Here is a 17612-nt window from a genome sequence, read left to right as displayed (position 1 = left end):
CAGAGGAAACAAATATTCTAAATGAACATAACATGGTTAAAAAAACCCAACTGGCAGACCGGTTGGCTATATACAAAGCGCGACCGAGGATTTGAACTCGGGGCGACCGAAAACAAATCCAGCTAGTGGCAGGGTGGAGGCCTTGAACCCGGGACCTCTGGACTACAACACCAGCGTCCTAAACCACTCGGCCACGCTGCCTTCACAAAAGACTCGTTTCTTGTGAGCTCATTTCCAATTTTTGGCTGCTTTTAAGCAACCCATCCCCCACGCAATATAAGATCCCAAACATTATACGCCCGCGTAAAACCCTTTGTGAATTTGCATAAGTTCAGGCCTTATTATTAATATCCGGCATTTTTCAACTGTTTTCAACAATAGAGGGGTGAAGCAAGCAGGCATGTTATACAGAGGTCATTTTTTCTTCACGTAGGTTACATAATAGCCTCATTTTGCCGCATATTTTCCCATTTTTTTCTGAACCCTATCATAAGGCGGGACTATATATATACTTTAAGTTTATCCGGAAATTTATTACACAGACTGCTAGTTGATGATACTGTCAGTGGAATTATTTCTTTTTAATTGATTGATTTTCTTTGTTCTCTCATGCATTTGGCATGCTACTGTTGTTCACGCTTAAACATGAAAGATAAGATATGATAAGATAAGATATGGCTAAAAGGCGCGTTTACACGACAGAAATGGTACGGACTCGTCAGGTCGTCCCGTCGTCCGCCCTTATCACTTTTGTAGGAACAGTCAAATCGGGGCCTGCGCCTGCCCGTTTTTTTGTTTCTCTACATTGGTGCGGACCAATTTGCGGGACGGACACTTTTGGTCCGTACCTAATTTGTCGTCTAAACGCGCCTATGTAATAACCTGAGAAAACTGTATAGAGCATTACATTAAACCTTTTGATCCAACCATACAAACAACATATCTACTAATAAGAATAATCATGAATTAAAAGTTGCTTAGTGTGTTGACTACAGTGTTTTATGGGCCATTTTGCTCGGCATTTACTTCAGGTCTTTTCTTGCATGGCATTACTTCACGGTAAGCCTTTCTAAAGTCCCGGTTTGTCAACCAATAGATAAACGGGTTTATGGTGCCTGACAAGAAGACGAGAAAAGCGTTCATCATGAACACTTGGCGCGGTAAATTTCCACCTCCGGTGAAGAAATCAATAAAGTCAACGACGGACACAGGCAGCCAACACAAACTGAAACCCAAAATGGCGAACATCATTGTCCAAGTGACGCGAATTTCGCGCGCTTTTCTCGTCTCCTGATTGGCTGGGTGCGGATTATCCTCCATTCGCCTTACTTGACGGTTGTTGGATCTTATGGCCAAGAAACATTTCGTGTAGCTGAACGCGATGACTCCCATTGGAAATGCGATGAAGAGAAGCTGAACAATCATTGTGTAGATAATGTTGACGTCGAAGGGATAAATACAAATCGCTTTTCCTCCGTTAAAAGCGTAATATCCCCAGCCCGCCAAAGGAGGAACACTTACAATGCTTGGTAAAATCCAGAGGAAAGCAATTATCAACAAAACATTTCTCTTGGTAAAGATGGCTTTACAGTCAAAAGGACGACAAACGGCAAAATAACGATTTACAGCAATTACTCACATGTTGCCTTTCGAAACTATTGCGAACGAAAACATGAAAAACCCTTGGAGATCGCACACCACTGCGTCAAATGGCCATTCACCTGAAATTAGCACATGCAGAGATATTGGCATACAAACCGTTGCCATCAAGATGTCGCTTACTGCTAAGTTTGTTACAAACATGTTTGGAACTGTGCGGAGACGAGGCACCTTAATAACAGCGACACAAACAAGAACATTGCCTATAAAAGCTGCGATGATAAGGAATGCGAAAAGAACGGATTCCAGTGTCTTTGTTGCCGGACTTCGATGAGCCAATTCAGCAATGAGCTGTGGATACTCGTCCAATGAAGCAACCATCTGTTTGATTTTCGTGATCAACTCTTTGTTTATCACTGATCGCTGTTAACGAAAACAAACGAATAACATGTAAATGTAGTTCCTGTATTCTGTATCGCATCAACCCTGAAGGCTTTTATCACCGTTTATTTTAGAAAAGCGAGATCAACGCTTAAACAACCGCTTTCTTCGAGTTCCCATCGCTGTGAAAGATCCGAAAGTGAATAGATATGCTTCAAATATATATGTTTGTTAACGCAATGCACAGATACACCCGTGCTGAGGCTAAAATAACAACTGTTAACCAATCACCATGCTTGTGATTTTGGCCTTCTACAGTGATCTAAAGAACTTCGAGAAATGGCGACAATATAAACAAGTCATTTCTCCTTACCAACTTTGTACAGTAATTGTAAGATGTACTTAGCGTTACATCAAAAGCTGTAAGAAAATTAAATCACAAGACTAGATGACCAAAACAGATAAGCAATCTTTAGTTCCTTTTTTATGAAGAGATCTTTCTAAAAAATTTTCTTACTGCGCAACACAGAAGGTGCCTTTTACCTCGATTGTTGATAAGTTGATCCTGCGTTTAAAACTCTTCCTTTTCGCTGAAGCCGACCGACGATTTCGTAATTGTTTGCTGAAAAATCGGCTCTCAGGTCGTAATCGAAGTATACGACAGGTAATATTCAATACCAAGTGGAAACTGATTGACAAATTAGGGAAGATCCAATCTTAATACATGACATAGTTTACACAATGGCTCTTTTAATTGAACGACGTGAATAATAAAGAAGAATCTAGAGGCTAAGATAAAAAAAAATTGAATGTTAACTGGGAAAATCAAGTTGACAAAGCAAAATAGATTAAAAAAAAACAACATAAGTACATATAGTCCGAAGATGTACGACTTTTCATGTTCGTCAGGTCTTTTAAAAGAAATATTCATGCAAGAATATGACGTTTCGGCGTTATCTTGTCGCCATTCATTAGCAAATGCAAATTATTAAAAATCAAGCAGATTAGATGTGAAAAAGAAAGTGGGTAATGTCAGCTAGTTAAACAATGTCAGCTAAACAAACGGTTTAATGGCGACAGGATACCGCCAAAACGTCATGCTCTTGCGTTAATATTTCTTTTGAAGTTTTTTCTATATCTTCTTTAATCACAGGTCTTTCAAGTAATTATATTAATGGTTCTTATGCGACAGTTCTTTTTTAGAGGCACAGAAGCAGTAGTATGCAAAACCAACCTAGGGTCTCGAATTGCTTGTCAGTTTGTCGTAAAATTCAATGCTTAAAATGAATTATCATATATGTCAAAATACTAAGGGAGCATTCACAAAAAGTTGTTGGGGTGGTGGACTGACGAGAAAATACGGGTTTCTGAAAATTTGAGGTGTTGAAAGGGGGATTTTTGAAAAAAAGAACACTCCTGCCAAGGGAGGTATTTGAAAAAAAAAGGAAAGAAAAAGCAACACAAAATTAGCTATTGAACAGTGGATTCTAATGTATTTCAGTATCCGCAATAGTATCATGATAATAATTTGTACAATACCACTTACTTTAATACTACTACTAAATGTAATTGTTTACAGTGTAACTTTTGGCTACTCGGCCAACCATCAAGATATTTTCCCCATTTTATTAATCTAAACAAGCTATCTAGATCTGCTACAGAAACAGCATTTATTGATTTACTAATTATTTTATTTCATAGTAAAAATGATTGTACTGGAGTGTTAGTCGACGTAACTGGCATATATACACAAAAATACCTCAGGAAGAAGAAATAGAGACATAATGTAATACACATGACTCTTACTACTTATACTTCAAAAACAACGCTCCTATAACTGAAAAGAGCCCTCAAACTAATTTTAGAAAACGCATTCCATTTTAACTGGAAAGAACTGCCTCCAATCACATGCAACCGCGATGGGGCAGTCGCATTTACCAAACTCTTTATGAAGGCAATAGAAACACAAAACCTTGAGAAACACTCGTCTGGGAAAGGTTGATGATATGTCAGTTTTCTTCGAATTCTCTACCTGGAATAACTAAACAAAGGCAAAATCGCCCAGTTCGTTAAAAAAGAACAAGCTAACAGCTATCTGTAATTTGCTATTAGTTTACGGCCCTGAAATATCTGACACAGTGTTTTCAAAGATGGAAGGTTTGAGGCAAATATGTTTATACTTGGTGTAAAAAATAAACATTTCAGACCTACTAAAACATTTTAGTATACATATTTCTCCAGCTGCTATCTAACCGGGGTCAAGAAGGTTTACACAATCTCTTCGACCACATTTTACTAGAAGGGGCTGTGGAAGAGGTTATCCCGAAACTCTAGTTTCAGCAACCCTCTAAGATTAATTTTGAGGCTAGAGAACTCGGCCTTCGACCAAAACAAAAAAAGCGACTCTTTACTTAGATCAAAGATTCTTCTATTATTTCATACAAAGGGACAGATCCCTAAAAGATGCACTCGTTCGAGCAAAGCTCTAAATTGGCTATTACACATGGATAGCAGTATTGTAGGCCTGCCAACCCATTGTTATCACTATGAAATCAAGCACTGGCGAGAATTGGGTATTAAGGGGGAGAACCTAAAATTTCAGAGGACAGTGGAGGGGCGTGGTTTGAAAATGTTTACACTAGAAAAGCAGGGTTTTTTTAAAATAAAGGGTAATTTATCATCAGTCCCCCCCCCCCCCCCCCCCGCCGCCAACATGTTTTTGCGGTATTGAATTAACACCTTCTCATCGATATTCTCTTGACACTTGATCTGTGCTATATCTGGCAGATATTGTCCATATTGTTGGTATTTTAACCTTTTAATTCAAGACGATAACCACAACCTCTTCATCGATAATTATTAGTCATTCCTTTTATAGAGCAGTTTTCAATTGAGTGTCGTAACCCCCAAAACCAAAGTTATTACTCTGGCCAATCACAAAGGACACAGACAATCCAATGAACCAATCAAAACTCGAAGCAAATACATTGATACCATAACCGCGAGAATTCTCACGCGCTGATTGGTCAAAAATTATGGTCGATGAGAGTATAGACCATGAAAGTGGCGTCAGATCACGCCACTCACACACGCGGGCTAAAAGATGTGTAAGTTTGGTCTCCATGAATGAAAGCGAATTTCATCGTATTTTGTTTGAATCAAGTGCGCATTTGTTTTTGGAATTCAGGATTGGAGTTCTTCTCAGGTGATCTGTCGAAAGAAAATTGACCAGGCTTTTGAATTTTTGTTCTAACTGAGAAGAACGGTGCTAGCGAACCAGCTGCGAACTGTCGATGTTCAGTGAACGAGCGCTTACAAGATCTTCAGAAAGAAAAATAATCTTGCTCGCTTCAAGCGATCGGTACACACTAAACGAGAGAGGAAAAGGTAATTAAAATTGTTATTCTTTGAATTCTTGTTCATCTTCTTTTGTATCATTGTCGTTTTTACGTGTCGGACCGGAATCTTTACGTCCCACCGGCAAAGTTTCTTCACGGTCAGGCATCGCTTTTGATAAATACTTGTTCGAGTTTGTTATGGTATGAAACTAATGAGTTTTGAGTTTTGAACATTTTCTGGCGTCATTTCTATGGTCTATAAGAGTGCAGACCATGGAAAAATGTCTGAAATGTGGTCGATTTGTTAAGTAGCTGGCACGAAGCGCGGGAAACGTGCGCGAGCGGGTCACGATTGGTTTTGGTTTAACTTCTGATTCGCTGAGAAAGTGGCGCGAGATTTTTAAGCCAATCACTTAGCGTAGTAGTGCAAAACCAAAGCAAACGCAATTTACTTTCGAAACTCAAATAAAAACCGCTCTATAACTATTTAAGTAACAACTGATAAAGAGTGGTCGTATCTTTCTATAAAGAAAAGCACAAGCTAAGTTAAGTGCGGAAAACCATTACCAGCCACCTTCAGTCAGGTTCTACAGCATATACGGACCGACTACAACCAACAAGATGTGAATAAAACAAAATAAGTTTATCAGCTGTGCCTTACGTGCCATTTTGCTCGGCATTTACTTCATGTCTTCTCGTGCACGAAAATATTTCACGATAAGCCTTTCTAAAGTCCCGGTTTGTCAACCAATAGATAAACGGGTTGATGGTGCTTGATGAGTAAAGATGAGAAAAGCATTTAGCATGAACACTTGGCGCGGTAAATTCCCACCTCCGGTGAAGGAATCAATAAAGTCAATAACGGACACAGGCAGCCAACACAAACTGAAACCCAGCGTGGCGAACATCATTGTCCAAGTGGCATGAATTTCGCGCGCTTTTCTTGCCTCGTGATTGGTTGGAGGCGGATTATCCCCCATTTGCGCTACTCGGCGGTTGCTGGATCTTAAGGCCAAGAAGCACTTGGTGTAGCTAAATGCGATGACTCCCATTGGAAATGCAATGAAGAGTAGCTGGACAATCGTTGTGTAGATAATGTTGACGTTGAAGGGGTAAATGCAAAGAGCTTTTCCTCCGTTAAAAGCGTAATATCCCCAGCCCGCCAACGGAGGAACACTTGAGATGCTTGGTAGAATCCAGAGAAGAGCAATTGTCGACAGGGCATTTCTCTTGGTAAAAACGATTTTGCAGTCAAATGGACGACAAACGGCAAAATAACGATTTACAGCAATTACTGACATGTTTCCTTGCGATACTATCGCGAACGAAAACATAAAAAACCCTTGGAGATCGCACACCACAGAGTCAAATGGCCATTCACCTGAAATAAGCACATGCAGAGATATCGGCATACAAACCGTTGCCATCAAGATGTCGCTTACTGCTAAGTTCGTTACAAACATGTTTGGAACTGTGCGGAGTCGAGGCATCTTAAGAACAGCGACACAAACAAGAACATTGCCAATAAAAGCTGAGATGATGAGGAATGTGAAAAGAACGAATTCCAGTGTCTTTGTCGCCGGACTTCGATGAGCCAATTCAGCAATGAGCTGTGGATACTCGTCCAATGAAGCAACCATCTGCTTGTTCTTCGTCTCTCTATTAAACCGTGTAAACGAAAACAAACGAAGAGGATTTAATATAGATCCTGCACCGGCAGAAAACACAAAAAATCTCTTCGGCTCTGGCGGTTTTAATCAACGTTCGTTTTGTTGGCTTGAACAAGTACATGTAATTTGTCGATTTTTTTGTTCCTATCGCTGTGTACGTAGAAAGATACGTTTTAAAAACACATATCTTGAGCCTAATTTTTAGCGAAAACATGAAAAAGTCAATTATCCTCACATCAGTAGTCAATTTTTTTGTTGAGATTCAGCCTGTTGTATTCAGTTGAGTTCCTTTCATGCCTGTTTTCAATTTTTACTGAACGTCGCAACGAAACTGAGATTCGCGACACTACATCTCACCTTAAAATCTAAAAAAGCGCTCAATCAGCTTTGCTGTTGTTTCGCTTTTCTTGATCTTCTTTTGTAATTGGCTTTTATCAATTTAACGATGTTCTTCTTCCGGCAGGTTACGGAACAAAGTACACTAAAACTTTTAGTGTACTTTCTTTTTAATCTGCCGGAAGAATACAAATTTAACCAAAAATAATTCCCGACAAATGGATGCGAACAAAGTTAAATCATTTCATTTTGTTTTTGCCTGATTGGACACTTTTTACTATTCCAGCACGTATATGTGACCTTTGCTTTCTTTATTTTTGTTTTCGCTATGCACCTGCAGGACTCATCAGCAGGACTCATTGATTTACTCTCAGGTCGGCTTTCAACCGTTGTCCTTACGTCAACGATCATTAGTTCATTGACAAAAGCCAATTCTCCGGTAATTTAACGATTCTACTTATTACATTTAACTCGCACATTAGTACATCTTTAAAAATACTACCCCTGAATAGAGTACTAATACTTTTTTCTTTGGAATAGAAGGATAAAGAAAGAAGTTAATTATTTCACAAAAGGAGATGTAATTTTTAACCTTAGTCTTTTATGATAATTTATTATTTTTACTTCGCTCCAAAAGAACATTACGAACACCCAACCTCAAGCCAATTCAATTAAATGACTTGTCACATCATCCATTGAATGAATGTTATAATAGCTTGTACTGCTGAGAAAAATAACTCATTGTTAAAATTGAGACAGGTAGAATTTCTCTTAAAGCCTTTCCCTTCTCTGTTAGTGATTTATTTCATAAACTACCAAGCGCTGGTGGTAGTCTGGGCTATCCGCCATGCTGGGGAAAGGGGCGACTGCACCCTGGAAAAATAGCCCTGATGAAATTTCTTGAAAGTGTTGTTGAGCAATTTTTTACAAGTACCCACTAAAACAGAACTTACGGAGAAAAAATTGTTGGAGGAAAAACGCCCATCCCTTTTCCTTAAAATGTGTAAACTTTTAATTTAACTTTGCAGTTTTGCTTTCCTACTCCACTAAACCAAGTTTCTTTTTCCTCAATGTATGGATCTGTAATGAGCGAGACAAGGCCAAAGAGTGCAGTAATGAATAAAACGTACTTAGCAAAAACTGTAAGAAAATAAAATCACAAGGATTGGATGTTCACATGTGAGTGATGGACTGGACTTGACAACACTCGCCTTGTGCTCATGGTCTGAAGGTTCCAGGGCAACTCTTGCGTGAATGGCCGTGAAAAAAGGAAAAATCACAAGGATAAGGTGTTAATGATAGACTGTGGTGCCTTATACTCCTGAACTGCAATATGAGAGCATCCACTGAAAATATATATGATTGGAGTATCATGTAAATCTGCATTAACGGTACAGATTCCTTCTAGGCCTATTTGCTAGAATCGTTTAAAAATGCATATCACTTGCAAGTGACGCCAGATCTAGCGGGAAGCCACCAGCTTGAAACAAGGAACAACAATTAGATTCAAAATGCGTCGTTTGACACGATGTCAATAACAGATTTCAGAAGCTGACAAGAACAACAGTGAGCCATTAGGCCCGTGTATGCTTTGTTTGTTTCGATGGGCACTTACGAGCACCCTTAGAATTTACGTTATCGGAAAAATGAACTGATTCTACAAAACATATATTATACACTTACTGGTTTCGTCCGAGCCCAATATGAAACAATATAAAGTCCCTCCCAGGGGTGGAGAAGGATCCATGTTTCCTTGTTCCCAAAATGTTTCTTTGTATTCCCTTGTTCCCTAAAAGTATTTTGTCGATGTTTGCGATCCATATCCTTGTTCGCTAAAATGTCAGAAACACGACTTGTGTTCCCGTGTTTTCAACTTATTTTATCAGGGCCATATTCCTTTGTTTCCTGAAACCCTGGGAAGGGCTCGATATTCAAGTCCAGACTTAAATATCTTTCCTCTTTGAGTGAGGATGAATGCTATAAGTATTTCATCATACCAAAGAAAAAGTCCACCAATCAATGAAAACCATTATATATAACGGAAACTCCATACAGCAAATGCCGCCATGTTTAGTTGTCTGGATAATTTCTGTCCAATATGCCGCCGTCCAATAGAATGCTGTCCAATATAGTAAAATAATAGATCGAGACGTGACCACAATTCAGATATTTGATTGGTGGATTATTTGTGAGGTATAATAAAAAAAGATACCACTTCCCTGGATGGGCGGCAACATTGCAGGTTGACTCCAACGCTAAGTTTCCCTGACAAACTTTGTATATACCTTTTATTGAACTGGTGAGGAAAGATCCAGTATGACAGTATCGTAGCATTGGCAATAACATAAATCTACACGACCCTATAACTATTGGAAATATACGTTCAGTAAACAAAGACGTGGTGACATAATCGAAATTTTAATTGGGTCTACCAATTTCGTGATGGAAAGGTAACAACTGTTTGGGTTGACAAATCTTCAACTTTTAAAATTTGAAGTAGCAAATACTGTCGAATCCCAATAACTCAAACCTTCAAGGGAAATCGAAAACGATTCGAGTTATCGGGCTTTCGAGTAATTGAGGGTAAGCTTAGTGAGAAAATGACCTGGGGGGGGGGGGGGGAATCTAAAAACGTTCGAGTTAGCGGGAGGTTCGAAGAGAAGAGTGCCTTTATTTAAACAGGGTTGCTCTTTCAGTAATTATAAATTAAAAAATTACTGCTATCAATAGAGGCCCTATAAGAATAACAACTACATTATTACATTACAATAAGGATAATATTTAAAACGACATTAAAACTAATTGAAAAAAACCTTAATTAAAAATTACAAGTTCATTTAAAAATTTACAACTACAGGTTTTCATTAAAAACTTTACAACCATGGTAATAAAATGCTTTCTTCGTAGATTCTAATTTTACAATAGGCAGTCTAAGATAATTACTTTGCCTGGTAGTTCTACTTAAAACATCTTTATTAAATTTAAAATAGTCAATAAAAAATTGTGGGCATTTCTTGTTGATACATTTCTTCACTAAACTGAGACAGTACGTGCTTCTCTCGCCTGGCTTTTAAGGTATCATATCTTAAATAATTTAATGCAGTCTCACTTCTATCAGATTTCATGAGATTTCATGAGATTTCATCAGATTTCATGAGATTTCATGTTCGAGTTATTAAGGGTTAGATTTATGGGATTCAACTGTACAAAGGTTTCCAGATTTGTAATAGAAAATATTGAATTAACAAGCTTTGTCCTGTAAAGTCTTAAATTTTGACATATAGCCAGACTACGTTTTATTTGCTGAAAAATGGTTTAATCACAAATGTCACGTACTTGACTTATACATAACTTGAGGTCTTCTTCCGTACATTACATTTTATTTACAGCACGTTACAAACCTTAAATTTTCGAGATTTTTCTCAGGTGCGGATCTAGGATTTTTAAAAGGGGGGTGGCTGATAACAGAAATTTTGTTTACTATTTTTTAGACCTAGGTTTTTTGTGTGAGGAGGTGAATTTTGGCCAATGGTATAATAAAAAAAAATACTACTTCCCTGGATGGGCGGCAACATTGCAGGTTGACTCCAACGCTACGTTTCCCTGACAAACTTTGTATATACCTTAATTTATTGAACTGGTAAGGAAAGATCCAGTATGACAGTATCGTAGCATTGGCAATGACATAAATCTACACGACCCTATAACTATTGGAAATATACGTTCAGTAAACAAAGACGTTGTGACATAATCGAAATTTTAATTGGGTCTACCAATTTCGTGATGGAAAGGTAACAACTGCTTGGGTTGACAAATCTTCAACTTTTTTAAATTTAACGTAGCAAATACTGTTGAATCCCAATAACTCAAACCTTCAAGGGAAATCGAAAACGATTCGAGTTATCGGGCTTCCGAGTAATTGAGGGTAAGCTTAGTGAGAAAATGACCTGGAGGGGGGGGGGGGAATCTAAAAACGTTCGAGTTAGCGGGAGGTTCGAAGAGAAGAGTGCCTTTATTTAAACAGGGTTGCTCTTTCAGTAATTATAAATTAAAAAATTACTGCTATCAATAGAGGCCCTATAAGAATAACAACTACATTATTACATTACAATAAGGATAATATTTAAAACGACATTAAAACTAATTGAAAAAAACCTTAATTAAAAATTACAAGTTCATTTAAAAATTTACAACTACAGGTTTTCATTAAAAACTTTACAACCATGGTAATAAAATGCTTTCTTCGTAGATTCTAATTTTACAATAGGCAGTCTAAGATAATTACTTTGCCTGGTAGTTCTACTTAAAACATCTTTATTAAATTTAAAATAGTCAATAAAAAATTGTGGGCATTTCTTGTTGATACATTTCTTTACTAAAGACAGTACGTGCTTCTCTCGCCTGGCATTTAAGGTATCATATCTTAAATAATTTAATGCAGTCTCACTTCTATCAGATTCCATGAGATTTCATGAGATTTCATCAGATTTCATGAGATTTCATGTTCGAGTTATTAAGGGTTAGATTTATGGGATTCAACTGTATAAAGGTTTCCAGATTTGTAATAGAAAATATTGAATTAACAAGCTTTGTCCTGTAAAGTCTTAAATTTTGACATATAGCCAGACAAATCGTCTTTTGCTTAATCACAAATGTCACGTACTTGACTTATACATAACTTGAGGTCTTCTTCCGTACATTACATTTTATTTACAGCACGTTACAAACCTTAAATTTTCGAGATTTTTCTCAGGTGCGGATCTAGGATTTTTAAAAGGGGGGTGGCTGATAACAGAAATTTTGTTTACTAATTTTTAGACCTAGTTTTTTTGTGTGAGGAGGTGAATTTTAGCAAATGTTTTTACTTAATTTTTTGCTAAAGTTTTCATTGATTTTCTCCTCTCTTTTTTTTTTTTTTTTTTTTTTTTTTTTTTTTTTTTTTTGTGTGGGGGGGGCTCCCCCCCCTCCCCCCCCCGTCCCCTTTTCTTATAAAATTTATTAATTTTTAATTTTATTAATAGTTCGCCACTCTATCTTGTTTTTTGTTGTTGTTGTGAAATCTTGAATTTCAAGATTTGTTTTGCCAGATCTTAAATGTTTTTATCAGGCCTTGGATTATCAAGATCAAGTCTAGAATTCAAATCTTAAGTTGAAACCACAGCTTAAATTTTTAATATTTGGCCTGCAAAATCTTGACTTTTCCAGTTTTCGATAATATATGTCCTGCCAAATCTGACTTTTTAAGATCAAATTTTGAATTCAATTTTTGAGTTGAAGCCAAATCTGAATTTTCAATATTTGACCTGTCCAAACTTGATTTAAAGATGTGTCCTGCTAAAATCTCGAATCTTCATTTTTCCAGATATGTTCTGGAATCATTCAATATTTGGCCTGCAAAATTATGAATTTTCAAGATTTGTCCTGCCAATTTTTGAATGTTACTACTTGACCTGCCAAACCGTGAATTCTCAATATTTGGCCTACAAAGTCTTTTATTTTCAAGATCTGTCATGCCAATTCTTAAATCTGCCAAATTTTGAATTTTTAAGATTTGTCCTGTTAAATCTCGAAGCTTGAAGTTTTAGGATTTGTCATGCCAGTTCTTTGATTTTGCAAGATCGTGAATGTTAGCCATTTGACATTACCTGCCAAACCTAAAACATTAAAAGATCAAATCTTAAATTCAAATCTTACACTAAAGCCTTATCTTTAATTTTCAATATTTGTCCTGCTGTCCTTTGTTTAAGCAAATTTTGACTTAACCAGATTTGTCCTGTCAAATCATTAATTTTTTATGTTTGTCCTATCAAATCTAGAATTTTTAAACTTTTTCCCGCCAAATGTTGAATTTTCAATATTCGGCCTCACAATTCTTGGATTTTGCTTATTCTTTAATTTTAATTTCAAGATTTGTTCTACCAGATCTGTGCTGTCAAATCTTGGAAGCTTAATACAGTGGAACCCCGATATAACGATATGCCAAGGGGGCAGTAAAATTATATCGAGGAATCGTTATATCGGGGTTCCGTCCCATACATTTTACTATTGCCGGGACATAACATATTCATCGTTATATCGGGAATATCGTTATATCGAAGATCGTTATATCGGGGTTCCACTGTATTAGTCAATGTTAGTCTTGCCAATTCTTGCCAATTCTTGAATTTTGACAACGCTTGAATTTACAATCGGATAGCAAACCTAAGTAGATTTCTTTCGTTATAGCCTCTCATGTTTTTTAAAGATTTTAGCATGTTCAAAAACGGTCGCCTGTAAAGCTTTGTGTTTCCTATAGGTAGAGTATTTTTTTTGTTTTAAAGGGAAAATGTTGTATATTTAATGACTTTCTATGAATCTTTTGTTAAAATTTACCAATATTGAATATTTACAATTGTAAGTTTATTTGTCCTCAATATGATACCTTTTGACGGTTTGTACTGCAACTACTCTTCTTTATATGCCTCGTAGGAATAAATACACCTTTATACAAGTAAGATAAAAAATCTTGAGCAATTTTTAGGCCTGGATTAGTAGTCAGTAATCGGCTATCATGTCGAACAACAAGGGTGAACAAAATATTAATATTAATGAAGGGCACCAAATTACAAAAAAAGGAAATTAAAAAAAAAACTAATAAAAATTGAAATTGAAATTGAAAATAAAATTAAAAATTAAAATTAAAGCTGTTCATTCAAAGTATGTTGACCAGTAGTGCTTTGCGTGACATTTGACGTCACGGTCAACGCTATTACATGTACGTCACTTTCCCTGCACGATAACACTTCCCGGTAGGCGCTTCGAAAATCCCGGTTTGTCAGCCAATAGATAAACGGGTTGACGGTACTTGAAGTAAAGATGAGAAAAGCGTTCAGCATGTACACTTGGCGCGGTAAATTCCCACCTCCGGTGAAGGTGTCAATAAAGTCAATGACGGACACCGGCAGCCAACACAAACTAAAACCCAGAGTGGCGAACATCATTGTCCAAGTGGCGCGAAATTCGCGCGCTTTTCATGACTCTTGATTGGCTGGGTGCGGATTGTCCTCCATTTGCGCAACTTGACGGTTGCTTGATCTTATTGCAAAAAAGCACTTTGTGTAGCTGAACGCGATGAGTCCCATTGGAAATGCGATGAAGAGAAGCTGGACAATAATTGTGTAGGTAATGTTGACGTTGAAGGGATAAATGCAAAACGCTTTTCCTCCGTTGAAAGCGTAATATCCCCATCCCACCAGAGGAGGAACACTTGCAATGCTTGGTAAAATCCAGAGAAGGGCAATTATCAACAAAACATTTCTCTTTGTAAAGATGACTTTACAGTCGAAAGGACGACAAACGGCGAAATAACGATTTACAGCAATTACAGACATGTTTACTTGCGAAACTATCCCGAACGAGAACATAAAAAACCCTTGGAGATCGCACACCACAGAACTAAATGGCCATTTACCTGAAATAAGCACATGCAGAGATATCGGCATACAAACAACCGCCATTAAAATGTCGCTTATTGCTAAGTTTGTTACAAACATGTTTGGGACTGTGCGGAGACGAGAGATCCTGAGTACTGTGACACAGATCATAACGTTACCAGCAAAGGCTAAGATGATAAGGATAATAAGGACTGTAGACTCCAATATCTTTGTTAGCGTGCTGCGTTGAGCCAAGTCAGTCGCAAGCTTGGGATACTCGTCCAAAGAGGGCATTGCCGCCAAGCAGATTTCTGTTTTGTCTTCAATGTCAACTCTTCACGTTTAAATCGAAACTGTACGAAAGAATGAAAAGATAAATTTTAAATTATGTATCAAAGATTTGTAAAGTCAGCGCCAAGTCAAGCAAGCGCAGTAGTTTTTTGGAACGGAAAATTAATATTTGTCTACTTAAGACACACCCTGAATTTGGTGATAAATCAAAATGTAAAAAGAATTTTGAGACTACAAATGCTAAGGCCTAGCTACCTTTGACCGAATCCCATGCATGAACCTGAAGCCTTGGAAAACCAATTGAAATCTATTTTAAACATTTTAAAAATCTATATTTACTTTTAAAAATAATTTTATTCTATTCGAGAAAAAATCAAGCGTATTTACCTATAATTTTGAAAATTACATTACTAATAAAACATATTAAATAACAGAGATGCTGTATAATTCGCAATGAAAATAAATTTAAAATAAATAGAGTATAAATAGAGCTTAACAGAGATCAAATAGAATTCAAATAGAAAATACCAAAAGAGAATTTAAACAGATTATGAATAGAGGTCTATTTCTCAAGACAGGACACAGTAGCGCAGAATCGTCAGCTGTAAAGAGAACAACTCTATGAAATCTTCTTTTGCGTTTCCCGATATTAAGTAAAACGTTGTTTAACCTGCTTTAAGAAATAAGAGAGAAACTATTATTTCCATGCGTTTTTGTTTTTAGTTTCGATTAGTTCCTACAGTTATCGCAGTTGGTGGTTTTGAGCGTAAAAACCTAATAAGCGACAGACTGAAAATATCCCAAGCAATATCGGGCTTTCTCTAATTGTCATTTCTGCTCAGATGAACACGAATTAACGTGAAAAATATTGTAGATTAAAACTGAATCGGTAGCAGAGTGCTCAAAAATTTAAAAAAGCTATTTTATATCTATGTTGATTATTTTTTGCCTGGAGTAGCTAGCCCGGGGGACAATTAAATTGATTTAAAAAAAAAAAAACATGTGAGCGGAAATGATGAACTAAATCTTGTTTTGACTGATTTTAGTCTGATTTTAGTCTGAACATTATTCAAGGAAAAGGCGTTCATCACAACAAAATATAATAGAAAATACCGTTTATGCCAAAGAAGATGATTATGAAGATGCTCACTGTAGAAAATAAGTATAAAAAATGTATTTAAGAATAGTCGCACAAACAGTAAAGTTGATTCAAAGAATTCGAAGAAAATGTTTTAGACGGCATGAAATATAAAAGATATTGTCGAGGTCACTTAGAGCAGATAGTACAGTATAAAACTTAAAACTGGCAATCAAACCTAGTTACCTTGCATTGGCAAGAGATATGATGAGTACTTACTGATCATGGAGTAGTATAGAAATCACATTAATATATCATTTTTCATTTTGATCGCTGAACCTTTCGCTGCGTTGCTTATCGAACGGACAACTAAAATCGAATTTGCTTCCGACTAATTTTATATTATATTTTGATTTTGAAACGTAAACAAAAAGAGAAGAGTTATTTGATTGGTAGACCGGTCGGTGTTTTATAGCTAGTGCACGGTGGATTCTAATTATTTTTCTGCTCAGTTTGGATGTGCGCTAAAGGCAAGTTTATATAGGCCATGGCCTTAAACATATTTTAACCTGACTACGGCGGTTTTGGAATGATTTCCTCGAAGTTTTTAGCATTCATGCATATAAAATCAGCCTTATGCTGTGTGAAAAAACACTAAGAAACTGCTGATAAATTATTAAAATATATAACTGCTGGGTGAAAGCTTACATCGCCGTTCCTAAGTCTGTTCCAATCCATCAGCGGGTCCCTCACCAGCGCCCAATGAAGTGTAACTGAGCTCCGATGTTTCAAGTTAGCAAAAACACCATTCTTGTCTTCTTTTTTGTTTTTAAACCTCCAAGGTCTCGTTTAAGATTCGTAATGACATACAAATTATATCGTAAAAATAATTAACGGAGCAGGCAGTAGAAGAAGGAAAACTAATCATCTTTAGTTATTAAAGATATTTTTTGTACCACTATCATCTTTGCTTCGTTAACGTTATTTCAGCGACGTTTACACTATATTGTATTTTCCTTTAAAGCTTTTGAACATGTAATTTTCTCGTCAATTAGCGTTTTGCACTCTTATCCCTTACGTAAGCAATGTGTCTTTCTATAAAAATCTATTTCGCATTTTATTGACATAGTGTCAGCCCTGAGTCAAATCTACAACTAAAAACCTTTAATTCGTTATTCAATATTAACTATATATATTTTATTCGTCATTATGTTAAACTGCTTAAGTGTTATTGCAAACCTTTAAAGACATAAACATATTCATCCGTGGCCTTGTTTTTCCTATTTAGATTCACTCCAGAATTTCGGACGTTAAACATCATCTTTAAAATCTCAAGTGATTTTGATCAGAAATCGATTGTGATCACTTACTTAGTGATAATACACTCTATTTTCATCTTTGATCATTTCAAAGCTTGTCAATAACGTTTGAATTAAATGCAATTTATAACATTTCCCGCAGTACTTGGGCGATGGTAAAGAATCCGATCCAAACAACGCGTCGGTCA

The 17612-nt window shown here is 36.6% G+C and overlaps 2 pseudogenes across 1 annotated transcript; both read right to left on the bottom strand.

The window, feature by feature from the left end:
• Positions 1 to 958: 958 nt before the first annotated feature.
• Positions 959 to 6958, bottom strand: LOC144642224 (uncharacterized; annotated as a pseudogene). The gene is made up of 3 exons (XR_013568712.1): positions 5980 to 6958; positions 2524 to 2668; positions 959 to 2022 (listed from the first exon to the last, which is right to left on the bottom strand). The product of XR_013568712.1 is annotated as an uncharacterized LOC144642224 (transcript).
• A 6740-nt stretch (positions 6959 to 13698) lies between these two features.
• On the bottom strand, positions 13699 to 15064 carry LOC144641870 (melatonin receptor type 1A-like; annotated as a pseudogene).
• Between the last annotated feature and the right edge of the window lie 2548 nt (positions 15065 to 17612).

Source organism: Oculina patagonica, chromosome 2 (genome assembly GCF_052425735.1).
Source record: "Oculina patagonica isolate OP01 chromosome 2, crgOcupat, whole genome shotgun sequence".
In the NCBI taxonomy this organism is placed as follows: Eukaryota; Metazoa; Cnidaria; class Anthozoa; order Scleractinia; family Oculinidae; genus Oculina; species Oculina patagonica.
Note: the sequence above shows the minus strand (reverse complement) of the source record. Positions and strands in the feature narration are given on the sequence as shown.